Source organism: Mytilus californianus, unplaced genomic scaffold (assembly GCF_021869535.1).
Source record: "Mytilus californianus isolate M0D057914Y unplaced genomic scaffold, xbMytCali1.0.p SCAF_7, whole genome shotgun sequence".
Lineage (NCBI taxonomy): Eukaryota > Metazoa > Mollusca > Bivalvia > Mytilida > Mytilidae > Mytilus > Mytilus californianus.
The window spans coordinates 114,528,068-114,553,457 of NW_026262723.1; the positions used below are offsets into that span (position 1 = coordinate 114,528,068).

Genomic DNA, 25,390 nt, shown 5'->3' on the forward strand with positions numbered 1-25,390 from the left:
TTATAGTTTTGCTGATGTAAGATATTCCTTCAGATTTTTATGCCGTTTATATGCAATAATAGGTGGTTTTAGGGATAGTTGTTTTGCAGTATTATTTTTCTCAATGATGTGCCAGTGTTTTCTTACCATTCTGCCAAGTTGTTTAAACAAGGGATTGTATCTAGTTGCTAAAACTAGAGGCGGCGCTATATGTTTTCTCTTCTTTTTATAAATCAATGTGTCATGTCCAGGTCTTTTTAATGTTTCCTTTATAATCGGTTCAATTTCGCTTTCTTCATATCCCCTATGTATTAATTTATTTTTGAAAAGATCTATTTCCTGTTGTCTGTGGATTTCATTGTTCGACCAATAATGAATCCTTTGAAGACAGTATTAGGATGAGAGGAGGTTTTGTCTAGGTGTTGGAAGTTATCTGTAGGTTTCCGGTATAGTTTAACATCCAAAATGTTATCCTTCAAGAATCTCTTTCCCTTGAATATTACGTCTAGGAATTGTATTTCGGTATTTGAAATGGTGTATGTGAACTTAATGAGTGGATGAATGCTATTAGCAATTTTTATAAATTCCATAAAATGTCTTTCAGATTTGTTAAAAATAATAAATCCATCATCCCTGTAAATTGAAATCATTAAGATGTCCTCCGAATATAGGAATCGATTTAGTATGTCTGATATTATTTCAAACATTCTCAGATCTGTTAGGCATGGTGCGGCTGATAGTCCCATTTGGACACCAACTCTCTGCCTAAAAATATTTTTGTGAAATTCAAAAATATTATTTTCAAGAATTATTTTTAGTAGTTCCGGCATTTCTGTTTTAGGAGGAAGTTGGATTTCATATTTAAATTTATTTAGTTTAGGCCAAGCACGATCTACAGCCTCAATTATTTCTTCATGACGCATATTTGTGTACATAATGAAGGACGCCTCCGGGTGCGGGAATTTCTCGCTGCATTGAAGACCTGTTGGTGACCTTCTGCTGTTGTCTGTTCTATGGTCGGGTTGTTGTCTCTTTGACACATTCCCCATTTCCATTCTCAATTTTATAGAATGAATATCAAATGAACACATAGTTATCTCCTGAGGAAGTTTGATTTTTTCTAGTTTGTTAATAAAGTCGGTGGTGTCTTTAGTGTAAGTCCATTGTTCTTTTACCACCGGGTAAATGAAATAATTGAGGAATGTCCCTACTTTTTCAAGTGGGCTGTTGCATAATGATACAATAGGTCTTCCCGTAATATTAATATTGTCTAACCATTCTTTGTTTACTTTTAGTTTATTTCTGTCCTGGTCATTCACCTTGTGAATTTTAGGTAGGAAATAAAGTCTTCCCAATCTTGTATTTTTAGGAATTGATAGATATTTTAGTGTAGTATCGTCAATGTAAGATTTCCTGTACAGATTGTTTATTTCTTCATTGAGAATCTTTATAAGTTCTTCAAAGTCAGATTAATTCACCTGTTCATAGTGCATTTGGTCGTTCAAATGATCCATGGCTAATTTGTTATATTTATCTCTGTCAAGTATCACTGTCGATGAATTCTTGTCTGCTTTTTTTATTATGATATTCTTGTTATTCCTCAAAGTCGATAGTGCTATTTTGTCATTGATGGACATGTTTGATTTGATTTTTCTAGTATTTAATTTTCCAATTTCAATCTTAGTAGCAAAAATGTAGTCTTCAATTGCATTATTAGCGAGTATAGGATTATATCCTGTTTTCTGTTGAAATGGATGAGGAATAAAATTATTTGATCCGTCGTCAAACTGATATTTGCATCTCATTTTTCGAGCTAGTTCTTCAAAATCAATGAGAAGATTAGCCTTTACATTTTTTATGCTTGGACTAGGAACGAGTTTTAAGTCCTTAGCAAGAACTGATATTTCGTTTTCGTTTATTTTTTGTTTGGTATACATATCAATATATTTTAAGTTATTTATGCTTTTAGCGGTTTCTTTCAGTTTTCTTTTGTAAGATATCCTACGTTTGTTGTTTCTGTTTTTCCTTTGTTTGTTTTTCAAAAGTTTCCGGTTCTTATCCTGATTTCTCAGGCGTCTTCTTTTATTATTAGGCATACGATTTTATTCTATCTAACTGTGTATAATATAGCACAGATACGCACGAGCCTTTACCTTTCCAATCCCTTGTATTATGTATATATCTATATGTTATTTATCTGTATATTCTGTATATGTATTAGAATTGATAATTAAAGGAAGGTTTATTCCTAGAATCACCTTCGTATTTTTCCAATATTTTTCTTTAACTATTGCTTTGGAAAATTTCTACAACTAGCTATATACTTTGATAGATGAGTGATTGTTTGAGGAGTTTTTTCTTTTAAAACACCTCTGTATGTATACAATTTTTAGTCTTGGAATATGTTTACTGTAGCTCCATATCTTAGAAGATTAATGATTGTTTGAGGTGTTTTTTCTTTTAAAACACCTCTGTATGTATACAATTTATAGCTATGTGTATCCGATAATGCTGACCATCGAAGTGAGTTTTATCTATAGGAATTTGTAAAGACTGCTGTGCACTTGTTTTTAATTTATTGTGTGTATTTTTGATTGGTTGAAGTAAATTGATAGTACTTTGCTATTTGATTGGCTAAAATATTGAATGTTCCTATTGCGTAGTAGTAGGTGTACATATGCATCATATCAGTTGTGACGTCATGCAGTTAGTTGGCTACAAAGCGATATTTTTACCTCTGAAAACAAATCATCTATACGGTTTATTTAAAGGTTTCAAGTATGATTATTTTTCGTAGCAGCTGACAATTTTTTTATATTGTGATCGAACGTGTGTTATTTTTTCGTTTTGATTGTTTGACTCAAAAACATATATGTATAGCTTTCTTCCTAAACTTCTGAGAATTTAAATTTTTTGTAATAAGTTTCATTTGTTTTAGCAGACGATGCTTATATTCTTACTAGCAGGAAATCTAGCCTTATCTATTTACAAAATGTGTTCGCCCGTTGTATAGTTTAAAGATTATCAGACGATATCATTCAGTGTGTGAAGATAATCAACGGACAGTGTTTGTTGACCTAAAATCATGTTATGATTTTATCTCGGTTGATTAGAGTGAGACCTATAATAAGATTGTGTATCATTTATAATATCTATTTCCATAAATTCATTTTACGAATACTAAATATGATTTAATTATTTAATAACAATCAGTAATATAAACAAACTTTACCTCATTCTGCAAGTAATAATGTGTTTGCCAAGTAAGAATAATCCACTATTTATGTAAAGTCCTGTATAGATTTTAATTTGAATTGTTTAACTGATGTTTGATCTGAGTTCATTATAAAAATTATTTAATGTAGCATTTCAGTTCACATATTTAAATTATCTTTGTCTTTAATAAGACGAGTGTCTGTATTGATGGTTGGACCGAGGTCCTCTGTGTCCTCTGTAGTTTTGATATCCCCTGTTTCTGTCCAGTTCTTTTCTTAGATCATCCAGTTCTCTTTTTAGATCAGAGATTTCAGATTAATCCTTAGTTCCAGCTTTATGTTCTTGTCTTCTTTCATGTATTTCAAGTATACCTGCAGCATTTTGGTATTCAGCAGCCCACTTGTTTTTCATTTCCATTATCCTGTCATTTAATTTACTAATGTTTTTTTCCACATTCCGTATTTCCATTGTCTAGTTTAGTACAGGCGTGTCGCCATATTAGCTCAATGTCCTTTGCTACCGTATTTACTACTTCTTTGGCACCGTCTAGCATATGCTCCCTAAAATCCCGGCGTATTTTTCTGTTGAACTCTGTCACTTTGTTGTCAAAGTATTTCTCTGATTCCGGGTCAACGATAAAAGGGGCGAATGTTGCCTTTGCAATCCTTGCATATGTAGGTAATTCATCATTGGGATATCTTCTTAGGTCTCTGGTAAGGGTTGCTGCATGATGTCTTCTTTTAAGTTTTGACTCGATTTTTTCATATGCTTCTGTGGTTATATTTACCCCCTCTTCATCGAATACCTCGTTTAGACTTCATATGTCGAAACTGATAGGAATGATTCTATGCCTGGGAGGTGATTGTTGTGATGGAGGAATTTCGCCATCCATTATATCTAACTCTAATCTTGTATTATTCATAATTTACTTCCGAAATGTAGTGTGCTTGAGAGAAGAATGGGGTTTTCTGGTCTATTTTGCTGTAAAATTAGGTTTCCGTTTGGGTGTTCGTATTAATGAAAAGTATCTTTTCATCTTGTGATATATATAGTTTGATCCCCCAAGTGGTAAATGCTCCATAGAAAATCGCATTTGTAGCGGTGTATTATAGAGTTGTATCGAGCCTTTATTTCAAGCTGTGTGTTGGCTGATTGTAATGGTTTATACCCTTCTTGCTAATATTAGAAAATCACTAAACTAATTTTCATTCAAATTGTATATTGAGGTCAAAAAAGTTTCGACCATATAATATGTCTAGTTGATTTACTTGGAGATTACTTAATCTGATGATTAAGCAATACGAAGACAAGACAACGAGGGAAGCAGTCGCTTCAAGCTATCATAATCAAATTATTATACGTGTCTAAACCAATCCAAGGAGTAATTGAGCATTTCTATAATGTCTTTGTTTTTTTATTATAAGTTGTAATGAGGGTTTACTTTGACACTCGTAGTTTGTTTCCTAGTGTACTAATGTCATACAATTATTTAAGTATTCTTTCTATTGTATTGGATTAATTGTTCTAATATTTCTATTCTGCATGGTGTTTCGGGTATCAATTTAGGTCACACTCGGACCAAGGCCGTTCATCATCATCAGGTGCTCTGGCCAATATTTAGATTATTGAATTGATCTATTAATATGATTGTATTTTACATCGGATGCGATAATCTTAAAGTGTCCGATCATGCATATCTATAACATAGACAACTCATGAAGACTGACTGAATTTAGTATTGAAATAGTATGCTAGCTATTGAACGTTGTCGATACAATACAACAGCCTTAGAAAATAGAATATATCCCTTATGCCATAAGAGGTGAAAGATGAATTCCATTTTATTATAACATGTACAGAACTTTATAAACCTAGGATCAAAATGTTTAATGAAATTTCTAATATTGTCCACTGTTTTTAATTCAATGAGTAATGAAAACAAATTTGATTTTATATTTTCTTGTGAAGAATGTGATATATTAATTATCATTGTTAACAGTATAAGTGAAATATATAATGATAGAAACAACTATAATGTCAATACATGACCTGTGTATGATTCATGACTAATATTATAAAGGCTACAGTAGTATACCGCTGTTCAAAACTCATAAATCGATTGAGATAAAACAAATCCGGGTTACAAACTAAGACCGAGGGAAACACAACAACTATAAGAGGAAAACAACGAAATAACAGAACACAGAAGTGCAACAAAAAACAAACAACAATGCAACATTCAAAGAAACGAAATATTAAATAACAACTGTCTTGGTACAGGACATTTTCAGAAACAATGGTGGGCTTAACCTGGTTTTGTGGCTAGCCAAACCTCTGCGCTTTATGGCAATGTTAAATATTACGCTAAAATGACATAACATGACGGGAACAGAGTACAAATAAATGCAAAAACACTTAGGACATAGAATTACATAAATAAATAATATAATTCTACATTTCGACATATTATAATATATATAATCAAGATAATTGAAATGATAACTTTATAGATGAGGCATGTTGTCAAAAATAGTATTGTAATAGATCTTATAATCTTTTTTATCAATGCTACATGTTTGTATTGTTTTCTGTCTATCGTTTTAATATTTATATGTTTTTCTTTAGTAACAATCATATTGTTTTGGTTTTAAACTAATAAAATTATCTCTTATCCTGACGAAAATTTAGAGATGCACGTGAAAATTAAATATAATTATATATACAATGTATATGCATATTTTGTTGAAGATTATCTTGTTTTAAAGGACGTATTATGATGTATAGAACATGTTACGAACTGTAACTTATCCTTATTTTCAATATCAATGTTGCATGTATTGTTTTGCCATGGGAATAATGTGGAAGTTTGACAAAAGCCTACAAAAATGTCCAAAAGCTATTATTTAATTTATTGTTATTTATAATAGTTTTCCAAAATTGTTGATAAAAAAAAAAACAGTTGACAAAATGACATTTTTCATTAAAAAAATTCATTCCAAATATTTTATTCCAGAATGCGACGACAAAAGTGTATCTTTTGAGTAAGACAAAGCAATTTCTGTTTGCGATTATTTGTGAATCTAATGACTGGATGGCATGTTTATTAAGATATGATGAAATACCGTTAAACCAATGACAAAACAGTGTCCTTTTACTTATTATAAAAGAAGAGGATATCTTTTTGATCATTTTACTGAATGGCATGAAATAATATCTATATAAGTTGAAATATCTTTTTACTAAATCTAATAGCTGTGTATTACATAATTTAATAAGTTGTTTTCTTGAATCGAATATACACGTATATATATGGCTCATATCATTGCGACTTCTTTTAAATTTCAAACTTTTGATAAGTAGCCATTACTAAATAGATACCTTCATACTGCAGTTCTAAGTAAAAAGTCATATTCGATCAATATACAAAAAATTCATATTACTTTATTTACTGTAAAACGTTTTATGGAAACCTACATATATTTAACCTACAGAAACGCGTATCAACAAATAAACAAGCTCTAAGGTAAATTGAAAAAGGGGGACGCCACAAAACCTGACAAAACAAATGCTGGAAATATGGTTAGGTTCAGTATAAGTGGTTAACGACTTTGGGAAATTTAAGTTTTTATTAGAAGTTATAGTCGGATCAACAGCAAAACAATGCATAGCAAGTCAATTATGAAACAACAAACAACATCCAACTAAAAACTGGAGACAAACTCATGTGCTCAAAGAATTTGCAGTATATTTGTTTTTATGTTTACCGCTTTAAAAGAGAAGTTAGACTTTGTTTTTCAATAGTGCCAACAGCTTAAGATTAGGAATACTTGTGAAAATGTATGATTGTCGCATGTTTATTAATACAATTAAATGAGGAGAGACACTTTTTTGCATGTATTAAAACTGACATGAGTAGTTTTTGTTACAATATGCATCTGTATTTTTTTTCTCTTCAAAATATTGTACAATGAAGAGAAACAAGGAGTCTAACTTTATTTTAACTAATGTTTACTTTGTAATAAGTAAATAATCATACGCGCACTTTGATCTTATTTTACCTCGAAAGGGTATCGCTGTGTACAAAACTATTCATTAGATTAATCATTTTAGAACCGTGTATTGATTCATTAAGGCTATTGCTTGATTTATTTCACTTGACTGGGAGTGGTTTAACCGTAGACCAGTCCATCTATAGACAGGTGTTTTGTGATAAACTTATCAATGAAGTGTCCAATTATGATCATTCGTCCGTTTCATTATGTAAAAACTATTTGTGTATTCGCAAAGTAAAACGTGAGACATAGCCGTTGATTTTCTTGTAAAGCAGAGTTTAAAAATACGTACAAAATGTCACATTTTTAAAATTGTGGATATGAAATATGGAATGACTAAGACACGTTTAGTCAAAAGTGTAGGCAAAGGAAATCTGCTCTCGTGCATATCCCCCATCTCTTTTCGGAGGAATTTGAAAGGACAATTAAGCGCAAACATTTGAATCATATTTTTATTTTGATTAATCAAAGAATACTGGGTTTTTTCCCAGAGGTGTTCTCAATAAAAATATTTTTTTTAAAGAAGGCGACAACATTCTAACAGGAAACCGAAAACTTAAAATACAGATATAGTTTTATTGGCATTTTCTATTATTCAACGTAGGAAATCATTTGAAAATAAGTAATTCCTTCATGCCAATCTCTTATTCTTTGTCCAGATTTTCTATACTTTTGTTCCTTTCGTTTTTTTTTATGGTAGTAATCAATATGCAGTTATATACATGTGCAAGATAAAAATACACATTGGCATAAAAAAATATACTTTCCAACGATCAAACAGAACTTTTATAGAAATTCTGTTGGAATTATTTATGATATACATAATAGCAACCAAAAATTATAAGTAGAAAATTGCTTTAAACAGTACATACATGTTCATATTTCAGTGTTTGCAGTAGACGATATGATTCAATTCGACGAAAACATTAAATATTTTTTGGAAATCTATGAATAAATATATAGTGACCTAGACAAGGAAGTTGATTAAACAAAACATTTCTGCTTGAGGTGGTACGTGTTTTCTAAAAAAATAAACGACAAATAATTAATCGCATACTTGATGAAAAAAAAATTTGCATTGATTTGATTTTAATGCAATAAAAAAAATATATACATTACTTTAAACATCATTTTTCTAGTAAATGATCTAATACACAACAAACTGAATTAGATAATTTCATAGCATATGAAATTTGTCAACACATAGAGGGCGTTTTATTGCGACTGCGCAATTTAATACTTAAACGTAATCAGACATTTTAAATCAGCAGGTTCGGATATTTTACAATACTTAGTCTAAGGTTAGTAAATTCAGTTCAATCGTTTTAAAAAATACCCTTCTTCTTTGTCAATTTCTTAATCTTTTATAAAAGAGAGGCGAAAGATTATAAAACCTACATATGTTTTACCTAAGGTAATGATTTATGAGCTCTGAGTCAGAATTCAAAGGCTTTGGAAATTTCTTTATTCTCCTTGCCTTCAGTTATGTATAAGAGCAATTTTAGGTACGCTTGTCTCGATCTGCAAAACACGCCTAGATCAAATACCAATATATTGATGTCCATACACTATTTCATGCTTTAAGTGTTAACAGGTCTAAAACAAATTATGAAAATATTTTACGAAAAATAGCCATCAACACAAAATTCTCCAAAGAACAAAACAAAACAAGATATGATTTAGAACAACTATGGTTCGTGCATTCAAACAGTGATGTAAATATGGAGAGGGTTAAAATGCTGTTTATAAAACTAAACCCTCCCCCGTCCAATTTCAGTCAGAGGATAAACAAAGGGTAGACAAAAAAACATACGATGAAATCAGCACAGGAAAAACTCTATATTCTAGAATAACGGTATAATAGAAAATATTATAGATTACCAAGTACGCAGTAAATAAAAGCATGCGCAATGACGACATATTCTAAATCTCTTCCAAGCAAACATAAGAAGATATCAATGGGACAATTACAACAAAAACATAGTACAAAGATTGAAAAAAATAAAGAATAAAATGCAAAGAAAACACACCGTACCGAAGATGAAATTGCCTTAACTACAAAATTTCTGAATCTTTATAAAGAGGGTAAAATATTTTTTTCAGAAAGTGAAATCAAATTCTCATATGAAACTTTAATGAAACTAAGAACATAATTTAAAAATGTTAAGCAAGAAACCAACATTTCAATTGATAATAAAATTTCAGTTTCTCAAGATATATTTCACGCCGTTGAAAAGTAATATGAAATTTACACGAAACGTATACAGATTCTATCTTAAAGCCCCTCTTTTACTATTGTGCTATTTTAGTCCTCCTTTCATGTGTTCACTTTGATGTCATTTTTGATGGAGAAATATAGGATTTTCATTTTCAATTTTTTGGGCAAAATGCCTGTTGAATGTTTTCTTTGTTTTTGTTCATCATAGTATTGCAAACATTACTTGCCTAAAAACTGTTTTTGTTATATTCATATTATTTCATATTCTTGAATTGGCGATGTTTTTATAATCAGGTCAGTTATTTTAATCTTCTTTTAATGAATACATTTGCAGTATTCTCATTTAAATAATTTGTTCAAGATGAGGTTTAATGATTAAATGGAGAGATATTTGGAGAGTGAAGGAGTAAAATACTCAAATATAATATTTACAAAATTTAAATATCTTTCAATATAAATATTTGCGAGATTGTCAGTTTGTTTTCGACTTATGTGTTTGACTATCCCTTTGGTATCTTCTTTCTCTCTTTTACACAGAGACATATTAATCCTTTGAATATTATACATTTTGTTCTAGAAGACTTTTTGTGTCGTTAGGTATACTACTACCACATTCACGTAAACCCACATTCGTTTGTATTCATACTTACTTACAAAAAGAGTAAGATGGGCAAAAAACAATAAAAATTAATTTCAAATTGTTTTCAAAATAGATCGACTGACTGAATTTAGTATTGAAATAATGCAGAGCTCTTAAACTGTACATTTTCAAATATACACGTTATTGTGTATTTATCACAAAGTAACATATCGCACCTTTGGGTTATATGTTGTTGTTTTTTTAGTTTTGCGTTTACAAGTTTTATTTAAGAAAACGTGTTAGTGGATAAAGTTTAGTTTATGAAATATGTTATTAATGACTAGAGTGTTCTAACATGCATATCTATAACATAGACAACTCATGAAGACTGACTGAATTGAGTATTGAAATAGTATGCTAGCTATTGAACGTGGTCGATACAATAAAGCAGCCTTAGAAAATAGAATATATCCCTTATGCCATAAGAGGTGGAAGATGAATTCCATTTTATCATAACATGTACAGAAATAAACCTTGGATCACAATGTTTAATAAAATTTCTAATATTGTCCACTGTTTTAATTCAATGAGAAATGAAAACAAATTTGATTTTATATTTTCTTGTGAAGAATGTGATATATTAATTATCATTGTTAACAGTATAAGTGAAATATATAATGATAGAAACAACTATAATGTCAATACATGAACTGTGTATGAATAATGACTAATATTATAAAGGCAACTGTAGTATACCGCTGTTCAAAAGTCATATATCGATTGAGATAAAACAAATCCGGGTTACAAACTAAAACCGAGGGAAACACAACAACTATAAGAGAAAAACAACGAAATAACAGAACACAGAAGTGCAACAAAAAAAAAAAAAAAACAACAATGCAGCATTCATAGAAACGAAATATTTAATAAAAACTGCCATATTCCTGACTTGGTACAGGACATTTTAAGAAACAATGGTGGGCTTAACCTGGTTTTGTGGCTAGCCAAACCTCCGCGCTTGATGTCAATGTTAAATAATACGCTAAAATGACATTACATGACGGGAACAGAGTACAAATAAATGCAAAAACATCTAGGACATAGAAATACATAAATAAATAATATAATTGTACATTTCGACATATTATAATGTACATAGTCAAGATATTTGAAATGATAACTTTATAGATGAGGCATGTTGTCAAAAATAGTATTGTAATAGATATTACAATTGCTACATGTTTGTATTGTTTTCTGTCTATCGTTTTGATATTTATATGTTTTTCTTTAGTAACAATCAAATTGTTTGGGTTTTAAACTAACAAAATTCTCTCTTATCCTGACGAAACTTAAGAGATGCACGTGATAATTGAATATAATTTATCCTTATTTTCAATATCAATGTTGCATGTATTGTTTTGCCATGGGAATAATGTGGAAGTTTGACAAAAGCCTACAAAAATGTCCAAAAGCTATTATTTAATTTATTGTTATTTATAATATTTTTGCAAAATTGTTGAAAAAAATAAAACAGTTGACAAAATGACATTTTTCATTAAAAAAATTCATTCCAAATATTTTATTCCAGAATGCGACGAAAATAGTGTATCTTATGAGTAAGACAAAGCAATTTCTGTTTGCGATTATTTGTGGATTTAATGACTGGATGGCATGTTTATTAAGATATGATGAAATACCGCTAAACCAACGACAAAATAGTGCCCATTTAGTTATTATAAAAGAAGAGAATATCTTTTTGATCATTTTACTGAATGGCATGAAATAATATCTATATAAGTTGAAATATCTTTTTACTAAATCTAATAGCTGTGTATTACATAATTTAATAAGTTTTTTTTAATCGAATATAGACGTATATATATATATATGGGTCATATCATTGCGACTTCTTTTAAATTTCAAACTTGTGATAAGTAGCCATTACGAAATAGATACCTTCATACTGCAGTACTAAGTAAAAAGTCATTTTCGATCAATATACAAAAATTTCATATTACTTTATTTACTGTTAAACGTTTTATGAAAACCTACATATATTTAACCTACTACAGAAACTCGTATCAACAAATAAACAAGCTCTAAGGTAAATTGAAAAAGGGGGACGCCACAAAACCTGACAAAACAAATGCTGGAAATATGGTTAGGTTCTTAGTCAGTATAAGTGGTTAACGACTTTGGGAAATTTAAGTTTTTATTAGAAGTTATAGTCGGATCAACAGCAAAACAATGCACAGCAAGTCAATTATGAAACAACAAACAACATCCAACTAAAAACTGGAGACAAACTCATGTGCTCAAAGAATTTGCAGTATATTTGTTTTTATGTTTACCGCTTTAAAAGAGAAGTTAGAATTTGTTTTTCAATAGTGTCCCTTGACTGGGAGGGGTTTAACCGTTGACCAGTCCATCTATAGACAAGTGTTTTGTGATAAACTTATCAATGAAGTGTCCAATTATGATCATTCGTCCGTTTCATTATGTAAAAAATATTTGTGTATTCGCAAAGTAAAACGTGAGACATAGCCGTAGATTTTCTTGTAAAACAGAGTTTAAAAATACGTACAAAATTTCACATTTTGTAAATTGTGGATATAAAAATATAACTATGACGGCGGCAGTTGCAAAATATGGAATGACTAAGACACGTTTAGTCAAAAGTGTAGGCATAGGAAAACAAATGAATTGTTGTTTTCATTTTTTACTTAACAAATAGAATATATCAAAAGGAAGCAAAATTTTATTCAAACTAGATCTACAGACTTTGGTATTGAAATAGTGCATGTCTCTAAAACTCTTAAGCTCTTAAACATTTTCAAATATACGTGTTATTGTGTGCTTATCACAAAGTAACATATCTCACCATTGGATTATATGTTGTTTTTTTAAGTTTTGCGTTTACCAGTTTTATTTAGGAAAACATGTTAGTGGATAAAGTATCGGTTATGTAATGTTTTTTGAATGACCAGAGTGTCCGTATATTCATATCTATAACATAGACAACTCATGAAGAAGTTTTAGAGTTGTATGTAATAATTAGATATAATTATATATATATGCATAATTTGTCGACAAAAGAAGATTATCTTGTTTTAAAGGGCGTGTTTAATGTATAGAACATGTATGATTACGAACTGTAACTTATCCTTATTTTCAATATCAATGTTTTGCTCACACATTTTTGTCAATATAATGGAATTGTATGCGACTTTCGTTTGATGTGTTTTAGTCTTTGATTTTGCCATTTTTTAAGGGACTTTCGATTTGAATTTTCCTTGGAGTTTGGTATATTTTTTTCTATTTACTTTTTACATGTACTGGTTTGGCACTGGAAAATTTGTTATATGTAACTAAATGTTTTAAGGTTAAATGTGACGAAATCTGAAAAGAAATCATTTTAAAAGAGATTCCTGTTTTACAAAATGAATGTGTTGCTGCAGTTGTACATGTGAAGACGGGATCTGAATTGATATTTTCTATGGCCTAGCTTTTTAGAATTGATTCCTTTTTAGAATGATTAATGTCTGTAAGAACTATTCATGTAGATAATTATTAATTATAAATAAAGGAAACAGTAGTATATCGCTGTTCAATAATCGTAAATCGATTAAGCGAAAACAAATCCGGGTAACAAACTAAAACCGAGGGAAACACATCAACTATAAGAGGAAAACAACTGAACAACAGAAACACTGAACTGCAACAAAAACAAACACCAACGTACATAGAAACGGACTGTTTGATAACAACTGCCATATTCCTGACTTGGTACAGAACATTTTAAGAAAAAATGGTGGGTTGAATCTGGTTTTATGGCTAGCCAAACCTCCCGCTTATATGGCAATGTTAAAAATATCGCTAAAATGACAACACTACGTGACAGGAGTACAGTACAAACAAACGCAAAAACACTCAGCACAGAGAAATACATAAATAAATAATATAATAGTACATTACAACATGTAAACCGCAAAATAACAACGGACACCTCCCATGAATTTACGACAGTACACCAGGACACCATAATTGATATATAAACTCCGCGTCACATGAATGGACCAACGTCCCAAAAAGTAACATATTCTTTAGGACGTTTATATTATCACAGATACATTTCTTAAAATAAGATATATTTGTTTTATTTATAGACACGTACAAGACTATTAAATTGGGATTAAGTTTGTAATGGTGATATTTTATGCACTTTCTGACCTCCTAAAATGGAGGTTTCTTTTGAATATTGTTTAATCTGTGAAGAAAATTGGATTTCTAATCAATTGTAAACAAATATTTAGTTAATATAAATGAAGAATGTAATTAATCATTTTGGACCTTGCTATCTCAAATGGGTTTTTTTTTTCAGACAGAATTTAAGATCATTAGTTTTGTTGATTTTAAAAAGTGTCTTAGGAAAATATTTACAGGACACGAATGTTGTTTAAGGGATTATCGGGACCGTTCCTAGCTGTTTTTAGAAACCCCCATTTTCAATCTTCATGATAAAGTGTTATTCCTTATATTATTTCATATTGAATTCCCATTCCTCAAACGAATATCATCCTTTCATGATAGACCTTTCAATGTTCGATCCATAAACCATTGTAACTTGTAGTGTTGATGGTTTTTTTATTTGTCTTTTTTTGTCACAAATACCATATTAATATTATATTCCTATAAATGCATACTTGGTCCTATATATACTCAACTGAAAAAACATGTGATATAAAAAATTGACGTAATTTAACTAAGATTAACATTTTTTGTTTTATTTCTAGTTATTATCTCTCTAGAAATGGCTTTACGAGTATTAAAGTTTTCACTTATTAACTGTATCAAAACAGGTATGTATAGGTTTCTATCTGTGTTTTCTAATTTGATGGTAGAAAAATAACTTGAGTAAGTTTGTATATTTGTTTGACTCCTTCGGTTAACTACGTAAGACTTTGTAGATCATTTCAGGGGTAACGCATACAGTAGATACTCTAGTACTCGATTTGTATTTAGACAAAAACGTAGAATGATGATGTTCATATTGACTATTAATTTTTACTCTAATAATTTTGTGCTGATGTTTCAACCAAAAGCATGAAAAGGGATTTTTATAAGTATAGTGTTAAAATATTGTGCAATAACAGAAAAATCAAAATAGAAATTCCCTTATCAAATGGCAAAATAAAAAGCTCAAAAACATCAAACGAATGGAAAACAACTGTCATATTCCTGACTTGGTACAGGCATTTACTTATGTAGAAAATGGTGGATAAAACTTGGTTTCATAGTTAGCTAAACCTCTCACTTGTATGACAGTCGTATAAAATTCCATTATATTGACAACAATGTGTAAACAAAACAAACAGACATAATAGATAAAAATGTCAAAAATAGGGGTACAGCAGTCAACATTGTGTTATAATCTTAATCAATATAAAAACAAACAAAGAAGTCAACATTGTGTTATAATCTTAATCACTATAAAAACAAACAAAGAGGTCAACAAAGAAAAACAAAATGGCATATAAACAAAGCACATAAGCAAAAATGAAAGACAAGAATACAACAAATGGCCATAGCACAATAATACAATGGCGGGATGTATAAGTACCTAGCCATGCCAAAAGGATATTATCAAAAATGGACTAAACAATAAAGGTAAATAATTTCAAAGACAAATACAAGAACACCATAACACGTAATTAAGATGATAAACAACATCAGTACCTAGAATCTATACTTCAAGATCATCATGTATTATTTGTGAAATTGATACGGAATATTGATCAACAAGGTCGTGAAATTATAACTGTCAATTGTAAAAGAGAGGCGAAAGATACCAGAGGGACATTCAAACTCATAAGTCGTAAACATATTACATCGTCCGAACGAAATTTTTTTTATATCTAATTATATGGTAAATACAACAACATCAGTTATCATAATTTTTTGGAGAGTTTCTGTTGACAAGTTAGTGCACTTTTTAGTCGAATATCAATATTGTAATACAATATCTAATGGATGCTGATCCTTATCGAAACAGCTTAAGTTTGATGTGTTATTAAGGAAGCTAGTACATAGTCAAAAACTTTTACAGATTTGGTTACATGTGATTTCGTTGCACAATAAATCTAATTGTAGGTATTTGAGTGGCAAAGGATGCTGTGAACTTTTCCAGTACAATATTTATACCCATTCCCTTCGTGTACAGCATATGTTTAAGCACTGTTCTATATGTTTATACATGAAATCTACTTTAATGTACAGTGCCGGCAATAAATTTACGGTGACATTTTTATGTGAAAGTTAGATACCAGATAGGAAACTTGAATAGATAAATGTTTTGTGGTATAGACATCAATGGGACAACATCATAAATGGAATATATATGTAAGCCTCAAATCCGTGTTTGGCATCAATCTGTATTCTTTTCTCAAATGTATGTCCAATCGTTACGTCATTCACAAATCAATGTCCTTTTAATAATTTCAACCTCAAATCTATGTCCCTTTCTCAAATCAGTGTTTAGTCATTACGTCATTCTAAAATATATATGTCCTTGTAAAATGGTCGGCCTCTAACTTGTTTGGGTGTTATTCTTTTGATTTTACAATATATGTGATATATCTGCACAGAAAGCTTCTGGATTTCGATCCGTGGAAGTACCTTTTTTCCTCTTGATTGGTATAATGTATCCCTCGTCTACGATATATTGCTGCTCCGCCATCATTCTTTTCACGCAATGACGGGATAGAGCTAGACATTTTGAATTCGAACATGCAACTAGCGGACACCCCAAACAGTTGCATAAAAAACAAAAACACTTAAATAGAATAGCTTAAATTGTCTATGGTCAACTTGGTCTAAGGGAATTGCAAACTTATTACTGTACGAATAATACCATAACAAAGAAAATTCACAGCTACTGAAAGGAAACGTTATAAACTGTATATCAAAATTATACCATTTTATACTGGCGGCTGTACGTCATGAACATTGTAATCAGACAGGATCTTGATCAATTTGCACCGAATTTTAATAAAATATAGAAAACCCTATCAAAGTCATGTTTTATGCTATTAATTGACAAATTAATTCTCAATCCCATAAGCTACCAGACATAATGATTGAACAGAAATTATTCAATAGCAGCCTTTCTGCTATAAATTATATAAGATATCAAGGGGAAATTCGAAGATGCCAAAGGGACATTCGAAACCATGAGTAGAAGAGGAGAAAAGGGACGAATCAATGGCAAAAATAAATGGACGAAAAAAATAAAAAAAAGTCCCCTTAACATCATACGGAAAAATAAAAATAGAAAAAATACGGATATCACCAAAAAAAGGAATATCAACTCTGGTGCTCCTGAATAGGTCACAATTTCAACTCCATTAGTAACATCAGTTGTGTTACTATTACTGTACGTTGTATATTGTCATCGGGTGATACGCCTTAGGTTGACTTGGGTAAAGAAATATGGCCATCCCTTGGTCGTCTTCCGACCAAAAACTCTTGTCGACGTAGGTCTTCCGTTTGACTGTGGGGATATATAGATTCGCAGCCACGTCAGGAATTGAATCAGATGCCTCGCGAAGATAAAGTGGCCATGCGCTATGCACATTAAGAGCACATCTAACACATTTTGATGAGTTCGGGGGTGGCATGTTGCAAAGGTAAATGTCGGTCCCTATCCAGTATACGTATATTTTCCAGAGCCATTCCGAATGTTCTGTCCTTTATCCCGGTCGATTCTATAGTGCAGGACCTACTCATTGCATTAATCGATAATCTGTTCTCATTCTGAACATGCATGAAATATTTCCGTTGTCATAAAGCAAACAAAAATCAATCAAACTATCATGTTCGGCCATAAAACACCGTACAATAGAGACCAGTTAATCGGTACATCAGTTGTAAATATTGTCTCGTCTACATATAGATGAGTTAAAAAAAATAATAATAAAGGAATTAACGCGGCTGAACAATATGATAAGCAAAGCGACCACATATTCGTGCATATGATATAAGGTATTTGTCTGAATTGAATTGTAGTTTAACAAACAGTCCACTTCATTTGAAATACTCAGACTTTGTAAAACGTCATCGGTGTCTGAGCAAAAAGTTAATGTGCCAGGGTTGTGTCATTTTTTAATGTTCCACTATTTGTCACGGAAAATATGATAATAAGTCGACATTTTTTACAGGTACAAGGAATTCATCAACATACAGACCAAATCTAGAAACATTTACGGAGTATTTCTTCATATTTTCTACACCAATTATAGGCGCTTGTGCAGTAATTGAATCATTAGAAATGATGTTGTGCAAGGAAAGACGAGAAAAGAAAGATTTATCAGACCCCAGTAGAGAAAACAACCTAAATATTTTTATGCAACAAAGCACTTCGAACGCACCCAAAGACAAAGTGAGCGTTCCTGATGAAGGTCAATCCAGAAAAGTGCTTTTTTTAGATAATAATTAGAACTATGACAGCTATAAAAGTATCAGAAAAACAGTAAAAAGTAAAATCACAAAAATACTGAACTCCGAGGAAAATTCAATCGGAAAGTCCCTAATCACATGGCAAAATCAAATGACAAAACACATCAAACGAATGGACAACAACTGTCATATTCCTGACTTGGTACAGGCATTTTCAAATGTAGAAAATGGTGGATTGAATCTGGTTTTATAGCGCCAAACCTCTCACTGGTACTACAGTCGCATCAAATTTAATAATAATGATAATGATGCGTGATCAAAACAAACGGACACAACAGGTAAACATGTCACAAATAAAGGTAAAAAGTCTAACTCGGAAGGTCACTTTCGTGAAAAGGGAACGGGATTGTAGTTACGACATAAGGAACATATCCGATATCAGATATTCCATAACGGTCAACCAACTCGTGATGGCGTTCGTAAAATTTACGAAGTGATGATTTCAGCCTCCCAATGCTTCACTATTGGGAAGCTGAAATCATCTCTTTTGTCGTAAAGTTTTGTTTTCAACCGTTTTAAAACATATAAATAAGAAGATATAATTTTCTTATTAAAATATATAGACTTTATTTTGTAGCAAGACAACGAGTCTCAGGACCACAATTTTCTTTCTCTTTTCTGAAAGAATATTATAAGAGCTAAATTCTCATTTCTATCTTAAAATTCTATCGTTTAGTTTTCTTTTTATTACACAAAATTGGGTTTTCCATGAATAATCTATACAACATCTGACAATTTTGCACAACCTTTAACGTGAAAAAAGTGATCCTAGTTGTTTGTTTGTGTTGTTGGAGAAAAGCATAAAGGCAAGTTATTTTAATAATTTATTTTATGCAGACGACGAAAACCATTAATTTCTTTCTAAATTTACATTATTTTCCTAACACTTTGGGGAAACCCCTGCACTAAGATCTTTTGGCTGGATGACCACTGGTCAGTTCCTACACTATGTATCTTATTATTACACATTCTTGCTGATCTCCAGATCGATAGTTTTGTAAACAAGATTTTTATTTTGGGATTTTATATATTTTCCCACCCTTCATCCCCTTTCAACACCTTAAGCTTTTTTAAAGATATTTGTTAGATGTTCATGTATATATTTGGCTATTACAAATGTATTTTTGTAATTATGTCAGTTTAAGTTTGTGAGCATCTTTATTTTTGAAAACTTATGTTGCATGTCTTACACTTAGCCTTTTAATATCTTTATACGGCTTGTTTGACTCCTTTCTAGGCCAAGCTATTGAATTCTGTATTGTTTTATTCATTTGTGTTTTTCATTCATTATTATCTTGTTAGAAAAATGTATATATATATATATGGTTTGAACATTGTTTTCAATTTTGACTTGTTTATATTTTTCGTTTGGGCTTGTATTATATTTGCCTTCGGGTTTATATGATCCATTCATCCTGTTTTGACTCTTTCAAAATTCAAGAGTCTATCCTAAATTGAGATAAATTGTATTGCCTTCCAAATACCGTTTCGATTCCTAACATCACTGAAGAGACATTAATTGTCGGCATCCGGATATGGTGTACAAATTTTTGCACCTCATGTTTGCGGTATCACATCTTTTCCGCAAGTTTATTGTTTTCTGTTTGGTAATAAATTAATAATAAGATCTATTTTGTTACATCTTTTGACCCGTTTATTTGGCAATCGCCAATCGCAGTCAGCAGGGTTTAAGAACATCAGTTGTTCGACCTGCTAGTCAAATGCGTTTCGTTAAAATATACCTTTTCACTCATTTGGTCTTTTGGAAAATGTTGTTTGTGCTGTATTTAGACCCCTCTACCAAGAAATTTGTTTTGCATGCACACGAATAAAAATTGCGGTTTTTATCCAACACAATCATAGGTTTGAACGTTGTTTTCAATTAAGACTTGCTTATATTTTTTCGTTTGGGCTTGTATTATATTTGCCTTCGGGTTTATATGATCCGTTCATCCTATTTTGACTCTTTCAAAATACAAGAGTCTATCCTAAATTGAGATAAATTATATGGCCTTCCAAATACCGTTTCGATTCCTAACATCACTGAAGAGACATTAATTTTCGAAATCCGGATATGGTGTACAAATTTTTGCACCTCCTGTTTGCGGTATACCATCTTTTCCGCAAGTTTATTGTTTTCTGTTTGGTAATAAATTAATAATAAAATCTATCTTGTTACATCTTGTGATCCGTTTATTTGGCAATCGCCAATGGCAGTCAACAGGGTTTAAGAACATCAGTTGTTCGACCTGCTAGTCAAATGCGTATTGTTAAAATATACTTTTTCACTCATTCGGTCTTTTGGAAAATGTTGTTTATGCTGTATTCAGACCCCTCTACCAAGAAATTTGTTTTGCATGCACACGTATGAAAATTGCGGTTTTTATCCAACGCAATCATAGGTTTGAACGTTGTTTTCAATTTAGACTTGTTTATATTTTTTCGTTTGGCCTTGTATTATATTTTCCTTCGGGTTTATATGATCCGTTCATCCTATTTTGACTCTTTCAAAATTCAAGAGTCTATCCTAAATTGAGATAAATTATATGGCCTTCCAAATACCATTTCGATTCCTAACATCACTGAAGAGACATTAATTGTCGAAATCCGGATATGGTGTACAAATTTTTGCACCTCCTGTTTGCGGTATACCATCTTTTCCGCAAGTTTATTATTTTCTGTTTGGTAATAAATTAATAATAAGATCTATTTTGTTACATCTTGTGATCTGTTTATTTGACAACCGACAATGGCAGTCAGCAGGGTTTAAGAACATTTGTCTTCGACCTGCTAGTCAAATGCGTTTTGTTAAAATTTACTTTTTCACTCATTTGGTCTTTTGGAAAATGTTGTTTGTGCTGTATTTAGACCCCTCTACCAAGAAATTTGTTTTGCATGCACACGTATAAAAATTGCGGTTTTTCTCCAACGCAATCATAGGTTTGAACATTTTCCAAAAGACCAAAAAAAAAGTGATTAAGTATATTTTAACAAAACGCATTTGACTAGCAGGTCGAACAACAGATGTTCTTAAACCCTGCTGACTGCCATTGGCCATTGCCAAATGAACGGATCACCAGATGTAACAACATGGATCTAACTAACTATTAATTTAATACCAAACAGAAAACAATAAACTTGCGGAAAAGATGGTATACCGCAAATAAAAGGTGCAAAAATTAGTACACTATATCTGGATTTTGACAATTAATGTCTCTCCAGTGATGTTAGGAATCGAAACGGTATTTGGAAGGCCATATAATTTATCTCAATTTAGGATAGACTCTTGAATTTTGAAGAGTCGAAATAGGATGAACGGATCAAATAAACCCGAAGGCAAATATAGTACAAGCCCAAACGAAAAAATATAAACAAGTCTAAATTGAAAACAACGTTCAAACCTATGATTGCGTTGGATAAAAACCGCAATTTTTATACGTGTGCATGCAAAACAAATTTCTTGGTAGAAGGGTCTAAATATAGCACAAACAACATTTTCCAAAAGACAAAAAAAGTGAAAAAGTACAAAACGCATTTGACTAGCAGGTCAAAGAACGGATGTTCTTAAACCCTGCTGACTGCCATTGTCGATTGTCAAATAAACGGATCACCAGATGTAACACCATGGATCTAATTAACTATTAATTTAATACCAAACAGAAAACAATAAACTTGCGGAAAAGATGGTATACCGCAAACAAAAGGTGCAAAGATTAGTACACCATATCTGGATTTCGACAATTAATGTCTTTTCAGTGATGTTAGGAATCGAAACGTTATTTGGAAGGCCATATAATTTACCTCAAATTAGTTCATACTCATTTTTTTTTTGTATGAGAAACATTTTTAGTCTGAAAAAGTAAAAATTTCGCAATTCATCGTTTTGTTTTTCTTTTCTTTTAGTCATTGCCCAATAGAATGTAAAATACATGAGCTACTCGCTGATTCATTCAAGTGTATGTTAAACCTCTGGTTGTTTTTTTTAGTTTGTAGGATGAAAGCATAAATTATATTTTTTTTTTTTAAAACATGATTTTGTTTCTCTTTTCTTTTATGCATTGCCCAATAGAATTTAAAATACATGAGCTGCGAAAAACTATATCTTAGCAAATTATTAAAAAAACTCTATGGATTGTTATTTAGACCCCACATCTACCTTAAGTGCCTTGAAAGTATCTGAAAATCATTTGTGAAATACAATTCTCAGTAGAGATTAAATTTATTTTTTAATATTGTTTGTGGTGTGATACAATGAGTTTTATCTGAATTTTAAACATTAATAAATACTGTAAATATTTTAAATACTTTATCCTGTTTAGACAGATTTTTTCTGTTATTGAAGCATATACATTATATAAAATATATCTATATAAAATCTTAGATCTCATACAAATAAACTAACATAATTATCTGTTTTGATCTGTTAAACGCAACGTACAATAAGCTGCAAAAATATATTCAAAGAAATGTACGATAAGCTGCAAAACTTTTTTATCAGCATTCGATTTTAACGATCAGGGTACTGCAGCGGTTTACTTTTCCAGAACCACTACTCGTGCAGAACCGGAATACGTTTTATGAACCATTCAAAGTCTTTCGCAGACTTGTCGTTGCTTGATATCTCAAACCCGTAAAATTAAGATAGATAACAACGACCCTGAAATAAAACTATTAATATTTGCATCAACAGAGGCGTAATAAAAATGTCTACGTGTTATTACTTTACCATGTTGTGATATATATATATACCATATATCTATATGTCTTACACTTATTATTTAACGTGAAATAAACAGCCGACAAACTATTGCATTTTACAGATTAAGATTTTTTGTTAATCATTATTGAGTGAGAACACTGGAGACATGTATAAAAATCAGAGATAAATAACTCCAATGAAAAAGATCATATTTGATATCATAAGCGCTGTTATTTTTACCAGACTACCTATTCATCTAATCTGGGTAGGCTTATATGGATTTATATCCCCCATCAACTGATATAACACCTGTTCTCGTGTTTATACTATTTTGTTATTCGAATTGCATGGAAAATCTTCATTGTCACGATGAATATCTTCTCACCGCACTACATTTTCTCTACTTATAATTTTTGTATATGTTTTTTTTTTCTATTTCCTTTCTGCCACTTTTCATGGTAGTCCCCTGAGGTAACAGTAAAGAAGATTTGCTTTTAAAATGTGTTATTTGTTTTCTGTTCCATACTCATTTATGAAAATAACCCTGTCTCTAATGCCCAAAAGAGTGGCATTGTTTTGACATTTCAATTTGTTAAGTACCATAGTTTTAATTCAAATGCACACTACAAGCAACATTGAATTTAACCCAGTCACAATAAAACTATACGAGTTAACATACTCATTAATATATTAAACGGTAATTATAGAAATGACATACCTTCTATATTATATTTGTCACGGACAACAATGACAATGTATTGTTATATTTACTCTAAATAACAGTTCTGACAAGGTATTCTTATATTGACTGTAAATAAGGGTTGGTTCTGCGGATGTAACGAGCTAATGTCTATATAGAAAATTTAGTTTTTACAAGGTATTGTTATATTTACTGTAAGTAATGGTTGGTTCTGAGGGTGACACGACCTAAAGTCTACATGAAAAAGTTGGTTCAGAGAAGGTATTGTTATATTAACTGTAAATAACGGTTGGTTCTGAAGAGTTACGACCTTAAATCTACATTTGATTCTGACAAACATAAATCGTGTCAGACAAATAGATAAGTGTTTGGCTTTAATGTTCTATGTTGTTTTCCTTGCACATTTCTTTAGTTTGTAAACTCCACTGCAAATGTTTGCTTCACGAGTCTGTTAAGTTGCACTTTATATAACATATTTTAATACTAATAATAATATAACTGTAACTCATATAAAATAATAATAAAATGGACAAACAAAACTTATTAATATCAATGAAATAAAAATAAACACTTTGCCTTAACACGTTAATACTAGGGGGAAAACCTAGCTGACATCAATGTATGATACTGCGATCTACCCACATCTGTCTAGAACGGTTAAACTTGTATGTATATTCCTTTGTACATACATTGTTTATTTGGTTGATACAGATCTAAATGACCTACCTTTTCCAACACGAGTAACGATGATTCTCTTCCCATTAAATCGCATCTGCACATTTTTTATTCACTTATACGTTTTTAACCTTAGAAAAAGTTATGACCTCAAGGCACAGTCTGTACAAGACAACCTATCACTTTTATCTATAGATAAGGTTAAACACATTTATGCTATATTGACTTACTTTGTAAAATTATTAAAGCAATTATAATAATAAATGTTCAATAAGACAAACTGATATTTATAGCAACACACATTACCATTCGATTTTGCACCCCGTAAAGAGTCTTTTTAGTAGCCAATATGTTTATTTTTTCAATTCCCCAAACTATATTAGTTTAAGTTTTATTTTTATTTTGCTTGGTGTAAAATGTCGTCTTGAACCATTCGAATACAAAGGTGGTATGATACAAGTATTTGCACGGCTCATAAAGTTGTAAAATAATAATATAATTCTTGAATCAAAGTGATGTTACTTGATAAATGATAAGAATAATGTAATGAGAAAACTATAATGCAGAAATATCAGTTATGGTTACTCTATAATGTAATACATATTGTCGAAATTAAAATATTTTGGCCATAAATAACAATTTAACTCGATAGGTTTAAAAAAATATATATGAGTCAATGCCCTACCCAAAGAGGTATTGTACCCAAATTAACAACTATGCATAAGATGCAAAAGGCCCATTTGGCCGAGGTAAAGGC

The 25,390-nt window shown here is 30.9% G+C and overlaps 1 protein-coding gene across 1 annotated transcript in view; it reads left to right on the plus strand.

The window, feature by feature from the left end:
• The window catches only part of LOC127708312 (E3 ubiquitin-protein ligase ZNF598-like), a 204,480-nt gene that overhangs the window by 118,302 nt on the left and 60,788 nt on the right, over positions 1–25,390 (plus strand). The gene's annotated exons all lie outside the window — the stretch shown is intronic.